The 13130-nt window shown below is 31.8% G+C and overlaps 1 pseudogene; it reads left to right on the top strand.

The window, feature by feature from the left end:
• The first annotated feature begins 2877 nt into the window (after positions 1–2877).
• On the top strand, positions 2878–12871 carry LOC149178752 (kinesin-like protein KIN-5C; annotated as a pseudogene).
• The last annotated feature ends 259 nt before the right edge of the window (positions 12872–13130 follow it).

Below are 13130 nucleotides of genomic sequence, written 5' to 3'. Positions count from 1 at the left end.
ATAATTTTGGAATAGGGCTTCCAAAATTTTAATTTAATTATCAATAATTTTTAGTTGGATGGTAGGGATTTAACCTCCATAAAATAATTCTAGAATATTCTTAATAGTATGCATAAATCAAATGCTGAGATTTATTTTCAAAGTAGTTATGCATTTTTTTCCCTTTTAATTAAATTCATTAATTGAAAATAAGTTATATAAACAAGTGTCATATGAAATGAATTATGGTTTTTTGGGCATACAGTATTGATAAGCCATGGTGTTGGCCCATGGATTTATAACAAATCCTATTTACAAATTAAAAATCTTCATGGATAAGAATCTTGTTACATGTTTTTTTTTAATGTATATATGTGTTTATATTATATATTAGCTTTCTTTTGTTAGCCCTAGGGGTTAGCTCAATAGGTTGAGTGCTTGTCATTAAAAACCCTTTTATAATTAATAATAATAATTATTATAATTCAGTTAATTTTGATGTTGTTTTTTTTTTTAGCAATGTGAAATGTATATCTATGAATGTTTACAAACTATTTCCATAAATTTGAAGATATAATATAATAAGTTGATCATTTAATTATTTTTCTAAATATAAGATTAAATTATAAATAAATAAGATAGATAAAAAAAACAATTTAAATAATAAAATATTTATTTTATTTATATATAATTTTTATTGTGTTATAAATTATTTTTGTTTAATAATAATAACAACAACTACTACTAAACGTATAAATAACGTATATATTTATAACCAATTTTTTAAGATATAAATTTAAAATCAATAAAATAAATAAAAAAAATATTAAATGGACACTTCTTAAAAAATAAAATTTAAATATAAAATATATATTAAAGAAAGACATTGCAAATTTTAAATTTATGGAAAATGTTTCCACTTTAACCATTACAACCAATATTTCAAATAAAGTAATGTTTTTAATTGTTTATTTACCTAGACAATGTCTCAAGATTAGACACGATCTAACCATGTAAGTTTAAAACAACAATTGAATTTTTCGTGATGGTTTCACCGCGAGCCATGTTTCATTTCCATTGTACAGTTTTATGTCTTTATAAGATGTGGAGTCTGTCTTATTGGACGGTTTCCATTTTTCTATTGAGGAAAGCTACCTCGTTTTCTTGAGGAAAATTACTTCCTTTGTACTTATTTTTAGATGCATAAAATATTTATTTGGAGTTTAGAAATGGATGCGGGGTAAAGATGTAATTATCTATTTTGGTTGTTGTCACATTTATGTAGTGGTAAGTGATGCAATTTTGTAATGTGTGTTATTGTTCTCTCATTATAGTTTTTATTAGATTGTTGTTTTCAGATATTTAAGATGTAGGAGAAAAATAGTAGCTTGAGTATTGTTGAGGAAAGAGGAGATTGATCAAAATGTGAACAATTGGGGTGGAGTGTAGAACAAATATTTTTTCCAATTATTTTATGTAATATACACATAATTTTTTGTTTAACTATATATACTGTTAATATTGAAATATTTTACTTAATATCGTGATTGAACTATTATATCTATGGTCTAGATTGAATTTTTTTTACCATTAATAATATTTTTTAAATATTTAAATATTAATTTTATATTAAGAATAGAATGAATTATATATTTGGATCTTATCTTTTTTATTATAAATTAATTATTTTTTTTTTACTTTTATTAGGGGACATTGAAATATTTTATTATGATCAACATTAATTCTATGAAGACACTTTTTCACTTTTGGTATTCATAGACACTTTTTCAATTTTTAATAATCAGTGGCTTAGAATTCCTCACCATTATTTGAATTTAAGACTAGCTTGGAATTCCTTTAAGACCTTATATGTTTGGATGGTGGGTCTATGTTCTCCAAAGATGTTAGGCTTCAATTCGTTGAGAAATCCTAGAATTTGCACAATGGGAATTGTAGGTTCTGTAAATTACAACTACGGGAATTATAGAAGTCGTATGAAGTCAAGGTTTTGGTAATATCAAGTGGGGACCTCTAGTATGTTTCAATATGTGATATTGTTGTCTTGAGAGAAATGGGAGAAATTGTGTAAATGTTTTAGATAAGACCAATGGAAGCTCCATTAACATGTTATTACCTCTATACCTAATAAGTTTTTTTCCCAAACCCATATTGGAGTTACAAAGTGGGAACAAGTAGAATGGAACCTCCTCACGTGAGAATTATGGAGCGAACATGCAGTGTTTCGTGCATTTCCATCTAAACTTGCAGGCTCCACGAGGCGATCTACCTCTGATCTTTGCACAGGATTTGAACTGCTCACCCCAGAGATTTGGGAAGGATATTCTGTATTGCTTCCTGGCTTTATGATCTTTTCCTCCTCGTTACAGCGACCAACAAAGGGGCGAGGGTAGGGCAGCACCAGAAGACAAGTGATTTGTTGTTGAGCAATGTACTGGAAAAGTAGGATCAACAGAAAGAATAAAATAAAACAACTAACTATAAAATCCAATTCAAACCTCAACTCATGTCAAATGCACTTCTTAACCACAAATCTGTTATCCAAACAGATGCGTTGTTCGCAGATCTGGAGCAGGAGGAATGAGAACAGCATGCCCAGGCCATTTTTTATTCACTTTGTACAGAGTAGCATAATCATCGGCGATAACAAGGACTTTGTCTTGCTAATGCTGATTATCCAATTATTGAGGAAAGGCAGGTAAGGCTGGCTCACAGCACAGACTACCATTTCTGGCCACAACTTCAAGCGCTTGAGCTAGCGTATAATGGTTTCACCTCAACCGAGACCCACCAGTTCTACTGTGGCAGATCGAACCCGCGACCCCAGAAGTCGAAAATAATGTAGACACATGGGATATATTTATACGCTCTTGACAGACGATGAAAGCTCTTAAAAACACCGAACGTAATTAACTTTGAGATAAAAACTTTCCAAAAAAAAAGCATTTAATAGAGAAGTTTTCCCAAAAAACAAGCACTAAGAGAGAAGGATGAAGAGTCAAAATTCAATACATACATTGATTTTTCTTCTTATCCATCCAGCTCGTGAAGTATAGAGAGAGATAATACAAAGAAAATAGATCTCAAAATAAAAAAGCGCAGGGCAATCAGGATGCAGGAACACAAATTTTCAAACTAGAACCCTTATTCTTCACCATTCCCAAACCCTCCTTTCCTTACCTGCCCCTCTATTACGTTTCTTCCTTTGGATCTTCTTCATCCATTATTTGAGATTAAAACAAAAATGTTGATCTGCCACGAGAAGGACAAGGTGTCAATGTCCAAGTTCTACTCCGCTGCAGGTATGCAGGTTTTTCACTGTCGTTCCTTTTTTACTTGCATTTTATTTATAGTATTTTTTCTGGATTTTGGTCCTTCTATGGTGAGTTTTCTGATTTGGTTGGGCGACTCAGGCCATTCAGCGAGGAAGAATTGAGAAGCAACGCGCCTCAGGTTGTGACATGCAATGACTTCCAACGAAAAGTTATTGTCTGTCAAAATATTTCCAACGCAAATAGATTGAACGTTTACATTCGACAAGGTAATCTCCCTAAATTTCTGTCAAGATTAATGGTAAAATCTCCCTGACTTTCTGTCAAGATTAATGGTAATAGTGAGCTTTGCTTTAGCCCTCAAATAGGGATTATGCAGCTTGCCTTGGATGAAAATCCGAGGTTGTTTTGCTTTGATGTCTGTTAGATTTGCATCCGACAGAGGTTTGTAATCATCGTTTTTAGTTTGGTATGCACAAAACGAAATTACTTCACATCATTTAGTTCCGATTCGATGGGAAAATATGAAAAAAACTCCATGATGAATGCTAAATAATGAAAATTTCTTGGCATGGAAATATTGACATTCAACGAGATGTATTGTAGTTGTGTGGAAACTTAAAATTGCTGCATATAAAGAAGTTGTTGTGGCAAATTAAGTTGTTTCGCTTAGATTTTCGCAGTTTTATTTTGGAAACCCTCCTTGCTTTGAAGGTAGAAAAGATTCAGACACTTTGAAAGGGTTTGAAGTGGCAGAGGAGGCCTTGTAAACTGATATCTTTGCCAAGATTTTTAGATTTTTGGAACATTTGCACCTTATTCTCTTTGTAAGAAGTTCCTGGTAATAAATCAACAACAGTGGGATTTTTCTTGCAACAATGTCAAATATTTCCTTTGTACTTAGAACAATTCCCTTACTCCATCATCTGAGCACCAACCATTGACCAAATCACCTCCTTCTTTGCCCAAGTCCATCCAAGACTCTCTATGTGTCTGTACTATTGAAAATTGTTTATAGGGTAAAAATGGAAGTTTTTTAGAAAAATGGTCTACATGAGTACAAGTGCATATGCTTATCGGTATTCTCTATTGGCATCTCTCCCTTTTCCAAACTTCTCCCCCTTATGTTAAGCTCACCTAGGGAAGAAATTTAAAGCTTATGTAAGGAAGAATTGTGTACTCGTATGATGCAAATAATTAAGATAATTAATCCGAGAGAGGCATAGCCATGATGAGAATGCCCCATAGATATAGATTTCATGGACGAATTAAGTGTCTCTCGATGGGTGTAAGACCGAGATGTCTAACTGTTAAATACACAGGGTCGTGACTTTTATCTTTATATTGTGTACAAACCACAGGACAACTATATATATATGTGCAAGGCATGTCTTTAAAAAAGGTTGACTCTGGGCAGGCTACAGGTCTACCAAGTTACCAACTAAGACGACAAATTTTCTTCACATTTGAATATTTCTTGGGGACCATAATGGGAATATCAAAAAACTACAAGCAAGCACATATATGGGTATCATCTATAAATTTAAACAAGTAAAAATACGGAATTTGGATTTTGGTATAAACATGTTGGAAAAAACATTTCCTTTCAAAGATTGCAGTAGATGCAAGTATCAGGTGTGGACACTCATCACCACCATTGTGGATCCCTAACTTTTTGGAACTACTTGAAACCAAAAACTAGTCTATGAAGGATCTCTTCCAAGGAAGAGCATAAGTGTACACTGTAGTGTGGATGTGTACTTACTAGATAACCATCTGGTGTCCAGGACATGATATCCCATTTTAATGTTATGTTGTTGTTTGGATCTAGTGGATCATATGCTCCTACATAAACAAATCTTACTTCAATAAACAAATTGCAAAAGAGAGTCCTGGATCTAAAATTTAAAGAAAACAATCACTATATCTTCTAAACACATAATGAATTACATCAGTTGCAGAGCCTTTGCATATGAGATCTAGCAATATTTTGCATTCAATTGAAAATAAAATAAGTCTAGCCACATTTCTTTAAGAAAATTGACCACTGGAATGAAAGTGAAAAGGTTTGATGACCATCAGAAGGAAAGTGAAAGGTTTGATGAGCAATGGCAGGATAGATCACTATCCTTGAAGAAAAAATACAATCTGAAACATTAGTTACACCGAAATGTCAGTTGGATTAAGAACCTTACCAGTGGGAGAGAACACAAATGCTATAATTAGTGTCAATCCCAACAAAATCTCAGATGTGAAGCACCAATGACTCTAGACCCTCATGTTGGTATTGGCATCAGAGAACCCCATGTTGTTGATTACTCATGTTGATCACTTCACTTACACTAACTTGAATGCTACTCAATGGCCAGATCTAGATCGAGGCCCTCTTCTTCACGCACAAGCAAGAAAAAGGTTTCCTGAGGTCTCTTATCTCTCACTCTCCCAAAAAATCTAAGCATGTTGTGCTAGTGAAGAAACCTAGGCAGTAATTGTATTTAAATATTCTCAGTAGTGTAAATTTATACCCGTCTAATTTTGGATCATTTAATGTTTATAAAATAAAATGTTTTCATCAAATCTGACCTTCAAAATGATCCGGGACCCATGTCCAATCCTTATCAATTTATTCCTACGAGCCTAAGAAACACTTCAGCGTTGTATAACCTCTGTAAACATCTTAAGCAAATGACCTTGACCATGACCTTGACCATGAGTAAATTTTGAATTGTTTTTACTAAGTTTGTTAAGTGACAAGTTTTGACTCTTTTGAAAGTCTCCTTTAGCCAAATTGGTTTAAAGTCTCCCTACAACTTGGTTGAACATTATGCTTTCCATTTTTTATTTAAAATTTGGGCAAAGATTTTCCAAGTTCTTTCCTGAATCATGAGATTTCTATATAGCTCAGGGTAGGATCTCATGGTTTTCTTGATGAGAAACACATTTTGTTTGTTTTACAAGGATTGATTTTTAAGAAAACAAGTTTGAGAATCAATCCTATTCACACTAGTACTTTTAGAGCAGAGTTGTAACTATTTGAATTAGCATTGAATGCATCATGAAGGTCTCATCATACTAGTTGGCAACAAATTGTTAACATTTAGAAAAGTGGAAATATCATCAAATTGTTTCAAACCAACTAGTTATGTTTTGTGGAATCATGGTCAAGGATGAGTTCAAAAGTCAATTGGCGATGCCCTCATTAATCACAAGAATATTGCAATAATATAATTTTTTTTTGTGAGAAAAAGGGGAAAGGTAGGATGCTAATGATAATTGTTACAAACAACTATTTGTGTAGTCTCTACTCTCTAAAACAATACATAACATGTTGACAAATATATATTACAGTCTCTTTAGCTGACAGTTAACCAGGAATGTTTCCCTCTCAATTCATCATTATTTACGGAGTTACAACAGGTCATCTTCCAATTCTACAGGTACCTCCAAAGGTGTCCAAGGTTTGGGAGCACACATCACCAGGTTTGTACTTTGTACAACAATATGCTTGTGTTCTTGTGTGCAACAGAGTGTGAGGGAGGTGTAATTAAGGGCCCCAGTCTTAGTTTATTTCTAGTTTTTCCACTTTTAGTTCCCTACTAATCCAGATTTATAAAATTCTAGTTTAAGTTAGTTTTCTATTTCAGTGTAGTTTTATTTTTGAGTTGCTTTTCTATTTATGATTTAAGTTTCCAATTTCAAGAAAAGAGCACTATATAGGTTTTAGAGAGAGGTTGTTGATCCGAGGAGAGGGTGAAGGCAAGGTGTGTGTATCCCACTCCAATCCAACTGTAGTTCTATAATTTTCCAGTTTTAGGAAAATAACACTATATAGGTTTTAGAGAGAGGTTGTTGATTTGAGGAGAGGGTGAAGGGAAGGTTTGTGTGTAGTTCACTCCAATTCAGGTGTAGTTCTATAGGAGGCCAATGCATATGCATATGTTGGACACTCTAACCCAGGTGCACATGGTTAGGTTATTTTTAGTGTACAACCCAAGCCTCCTTTATAAAGAGGGGCAGGGTCTCTATTATTATTCATTTTTTTAGTAGAGATCAGTGAGGGATTAGAGTTTAGATTTATTGCTTCCAGTATTTCCTATTTTCGAAGTAATAAAATAGTGATGTGATTTGAATTTCAGATTTGTTGGAGTTGTTGTTATGATTTTTAGTTTGATGTGTTTTAAAATTCAGTTCCTAATACAAATCAAATTGCAGTTTTCATAGTACTTTCAGTTTTATGTTATCCTAAGTAGGTTGGTTAGGTCAGATTGATAAGACTGTTACTGCATGCCAAGAATTTCAACATGGTATTAGAGTGGTTTATATGAAAGTTTCTTGTTATTGACATGATTTGAATTTTAGATCTGTTGTACTTGCTGTTATAATTTTCAATTTGACATGTTTTAGTTACTAGTAAGAGTTAGAATTACCATTTTATAGTACTTCCAGTTTTTTGTTGATCCTAAGGAGGTATTGTTAATATGTGTTGAACATTTCAATGCAAAAATGTTCATCTATGTATAGATTGTATGTATTGAATTTGATTAAGTACACATAATATTCTTGTTTTTAATATTGCATGTTAATTTTTTTTACCTACTTGTATTACTTTGTTTTTATAAGTAAGAATCTGTTTATGATGTAGTTTATGTCCTTGACCTACTTTCCTACTAAAAATGGGAAATTCCTACTTCTCTTTCCAATTAATGATTTCATAGATGTTTAATAAGTAACCATTGAACAAAGTGAATATTTTGTTGAAATTGATCTTGCAACATATTCATCTCATTTTTTGTTGAAGTTTTTGGACGTACTATAAAGCCTGGCATTAAGTAATGCAAATATTACTATATCTCTGTCTCTACAAATGTAGCATGAAAATATCATAAACTATAGGTATTTGGTCCATCTGCACAACAGAAAGATCTCTATGATCAAGCTGCCATTTCAATAGTAAATGAAGTATTATAAGGTTTCAATTGCACAATCTTTGCCTTATGGCCAAACTTGCACAGGAAAACTTACACCATGGAAGGTGAAGGGAAAATGTCAATAGTAAGTTTTAATGCTTTTCTGTGAAGATCATTTTTTAATGATTCCCATGGATACATTCAATTTTCTGATAAATTTCTACATTGCTATTTTCCAATTTATACTTTTCACTACAAAGACTTGTTTGAAATCATGATTGAATAATTCTAGCTGGTTTTCTAGCACAACTTCCTCGAGGGGCACCTATTAAATTTCACTTAATTTATTTTTTGTCATCAATTATAAAATGTTTGTCTTTTAATATCTAGCAATATATTGGATTTAGGTGGAAATTTGATGATGGAGGTATAAACATTGTACCCATTGCATCTGCTGAGTGCATCAAATGGGGAGTTTCCATCCAATGCTTGTGTGATTCCAAGGGTTGTTAAGAAAATATTTGACACCATAGAAAGCCAAAATGTTGAATACAATCTAACATTCTTAGATTTGTACAATGAATAAATCATTGACTTGCTTGCACCTGATGAGATATCTAACGTTATGTTAGATTATAAATAGCGAAATCCCTTAGCATTGATGGAGGATGCAAAAGGTGGGGTACATGTATGAGGCCTTGAGGAAGAAATAGTTACCAGGGAAAATTAAATATTTACTTTACTAGAAAGAGGCTCTGCTAAGCAACGAACAAAATAAGCACTTCTCAATAAGAAATCTAGGTAAAGTAAATTCTCTCCACGTTGTTTCTTCTCATAAGATATGGGATTAGTTCTAATTTCTAGTTCTGAATTTTGTTTTTTCTTTATAGTGGCTCCCATTCATTATTTTCTTTCACAATTCATATCAAAGAAGCAACACCAAAAGGAGAATAGTTGATTAAATGTGGAAATCTTAATTTGGTTGATCTTGATGGTTCAAAAAACATATCTCGTTTAGGGGCCAGGGAGGTGAGGTCATTCAAACTATCCAACTTTTAGTAGATGGTAAAGTTCAAGCTTATTTTTGTACTTAGTATATAAATTGGAATGGCATCTAATAGATCATGGTTTGCAAGGTTGGAATCTGGTGGTCAAATATTTCTACCTACACAACATGAAAAATTAAAATTGAATATTCAAAACTTAACTAGATTATACTGCATACATCTTGGGAGAGACTAAAGGAAAAAAAATAATTGTAATTTATTTAATGAATTTTGTAGGGCCGTGGAAGGGGGGTAGGGGATATCAACAAAAGCATACTAATATTAGGTCGTGTTATTACTTCTCTTGTGGAGCATCATGGACATGTTCCTTACAGGTATATTTGGGTTAGTTTTTTTGTGGCATGTAAGTAGTTTGACCTTTAGCATAATTGCGAATGAAATTAGACTGTAATTTTGTATGTAACTTTGAAAAAGGGTGCAGGGATAATAAACTTACAATAATGTTACATGATTCTTTGAGTGGGAGGACAAAGACTTGCATAATAGCAATTGTTTCACCATCTTTCCACTGTCTTGAAGAAACTCTCAGCACTTTGGACTATGCCCACAGGGCCAAAAGTATCAAAAATAAGCTAGAGGTCTCATTGTCTACCCTTTCTGTTATATGTTATAGCCATACTTGTATTCCTAGTTGCATACTAGTACTTCAAAGATCTATATCATATCTTGGGGTTTGGTGTTGGAACTTGGGATCGTGAGTTGGAACTGGAGTTCGAGTGCCATGAACGAAATCTAATAATTTTGTTGAAGCCAATGACAATATAAACTATAGAAATGAAATTTACCTTTTAAACAAAATCAAACTCACAGACCCGATAACTATAGAAATCATTTTTTTAGATTGATGAAATTTATTTTTTAACTAAAATAAAAACATTTTTACTAAACTTTTTCTAGTGCTAACAAACCCAATAGCTCTAGAAATCCCTTTTTTAGCATTCTTTTTCATATGACAAATCTAAAAATTCCATCTTATCCAATTTTTAGCTAGACTGCAATAATTTAAGATATAATATAAACCCACTCCCTAGCGGAAGTTTTAATTCTTGTTGGCACCTTTCAAACTTTGATTCCATGTTAAAATCCTAACCACCACTAGCAGACAAGCGATATTTTTCCTTCCAAAGCAAGTTTTGTAGAATGCCCACCTTACCTTACCCTTCACTCCACCTAAACCTAGTCTGGTTTTAAGTCCCCTGCTTACATCACTAGATACATTGTATTTAGTGCTAAAATCATAATAATATCAAACTATTTTGAAAAAATTTATGGTTTAGGAAGCTCAAAATCAATTATATTTAGAGATAAATTGAAATCAATATTTTATTTCTCTTTTACATTATAATTTAGGGAGTTCAAAACAAATAGAATGGTATCATTATCGTCACCAGGTATAATGGATTTAGTGTGATAATGGATAAAATGAAGTAATTATTTGTGAACATTTGTTCTTGAATGAACATTAGGATCCATTATATCATAGTGAAAAGTACATGCATTAAAAAAACTCAATATTTCATGTGACATTCATATTGTATGTGATTTTTTTCATTAAAAACAATTTACTTTTTCATGTGACATTCTTTTTTTGTTAAAATTTCTTCTATTGTTAATCCAAATTACAATTGTAATTTGAACTAAGGCTTCCAGTAATTCTTAATTTACCAATCGTGCATGGACATCATAAGAAACATTCACAATAGAATATGAAGAATAATTGGGTACCTACTTCATATGCATTAAAAATTGTTTCTACTACTTAATGTGAATTACAAGTGTAATCTTAGTTGGATCTCCAATATATCTTAAACCATATTTTCATTTTATTTTTTAGTGCTATTAAATGTTATTATATCCTACCTTATTTTATGGTTAGCATTGTAATAAAAATATGCATTGTGCTATGGAATTAATACTAACATGTAATATTGATTTTTTTTCCATAACGCTACAGGTAATGATCGCGAAGATGATGATACAAACTATGTTGAGCTTACATTAGATATCAGAGACAATGATGATGATTATGATGGTGATGGAGTTGGTAATGATGATGTGGATGAGACTACCAGGATGGTCATGATGGTGATCATGAGGATGATCTTGACTATGATATTTGTGGTGCTAGCTAGCCATGCGTTATTTTGATATTTAGTTGGGATGTCTTAATATGGTAATCATACATTTGAATTCTAGTTGATTTGAATAATGATGATGATACTATTGGTACTATATTGTTACCTTATGAATATGTTGAAAATTGTCAACATTGTTTTATGAAGAATTATTGTGTATGATGAGATTCCTATTTTTTTTATGGATGTTGTGAATTTACCTTAGAATAATGATATCTATGAAACATTTTACTTTGATAATAATACATCGACTTTTAGTTTATTTGATTAAATATGATTATGATATTATCATTATTATCTTGTTATTTTATGTATATATTGAAAAATATCAACATTATTTTGATGGAAAATTATTATGTATGATGATATTACTATCTTTGGATGGATGTTATGAATTTATCTTAGAATAATAATATTCACGAAAGATGATGATGATCTAATTAGTATTATCTTGTTACTTTCTATATGTGTTGAAAATTGTCAATGCTTTTTGATGGAGAATCATTATGTATGATGATATTACTATTTTTGGATGTAATGTTGTGAATTATCTTGGAATAATGATATCTGCGATAGGTGTTGATTTGGTAGTCATATATGTATATTGAAAATTGTCAATGAATTTTTTATGGAGAATTGTTGTATATGATGATACTTCTATTTTTTGGATGAATGTTGTCAATTTCCCTTAAATTTCTTTACAAACACTAAGTTGTCAATTTGAATTGTCATATCTTCTTAAATGATATTTAAAAATTGTAATATATTTCATTGTGTAATTGAAATTAGTAAAATGAACCCATAAAGAGGGTCATAAATGCAAAGACAAGTACACTCTATACAAGAAACCAAAAGTGGATGTAACCGTGGATGCAAAATTGGGAGTAGAATTGGATGTTAAACTAGCCATCAAAACAAGATGCAAACAATGACACAAAAAGGGTTTTAAAGTAGAAGTAAAAAAGGGTGCAACACTAGACACAAAGAAGGGAAAAAAATAGGGCATACAAAAGGATACCAAACTAGGTGCAAACAAGGATGCAAAAATGGACACCAAAATGAGGATGCAAAGAATGGTGTAAAATTGGGATGCAAAATTGGGCACAAAAAAGGAAGAAAAAAAGGATGTAAGGAAAGACACAAAATGAGATGAAAAATGGGGCTAAAAAGGGTGAAACCAAGGATGCCATATTGGATGCCAAAAATGATGCATAACTAGATGCAAATTCATACTCAAACCTAAGCACAAATGAGATACAAATGTGGCAGAAAAAGGATGCAAATTTGGATGCCAAAAAGGATGCAAAATTAGACACCAAAAAGGATGCGAAATTGAACATAAAAAATGGTGAAAAATTGGACACAAAAGTAGAAAAAATGGTGCAAAAATGGGAATAAAAATGGCTCAAATTTAGATGCAAATTGAGATGCAACATTGGATGCAAAATGAGGTGCAAAAAATGATGCAAAACTTGGTGCAAAAACAAATGTAAAAGTAGACGTAAAAAATGGTTCAAAATTAAACATAACATTAGACACAAAATGAGATGAAAAGGTGGACATAACACATGGTTCAACATAGGATGCAAATTTAGATGAAAATTTGGATGCTCAAAAAGATGCAAAATTGGATGCAAGAAATGAAGTTAAAAACAATGCTAAATTGGATGCAACAAATGATGCAAAATAGGATGCAAAAAAGAGAAACAAATCAAAGGCAAAAGTGGATGCAAAAAAAGATGCAAAAATGAA

Source organism: Pinus tabuliformis, chromosome 4_1 (genome assembly GCF_031772625.1).
Source record: "Pinus tabuliformis cultivar Carrire ecotype Pingquan chromosome 4_1, CPIR1, whole genome shotgun sequence".
Classification (NCBI taxonomy): domain Eukaryota; kingdom Viridiplantae; phylum Streptophyta; class Pinopsida; order Pinales; family Pinaceae; genus Pinus; species Pinus tabuliformis.
Note: the sequence above shows the minus strand (reverse complement) of the source record. Positions and strands in the feature narration are given on the sequence as shown.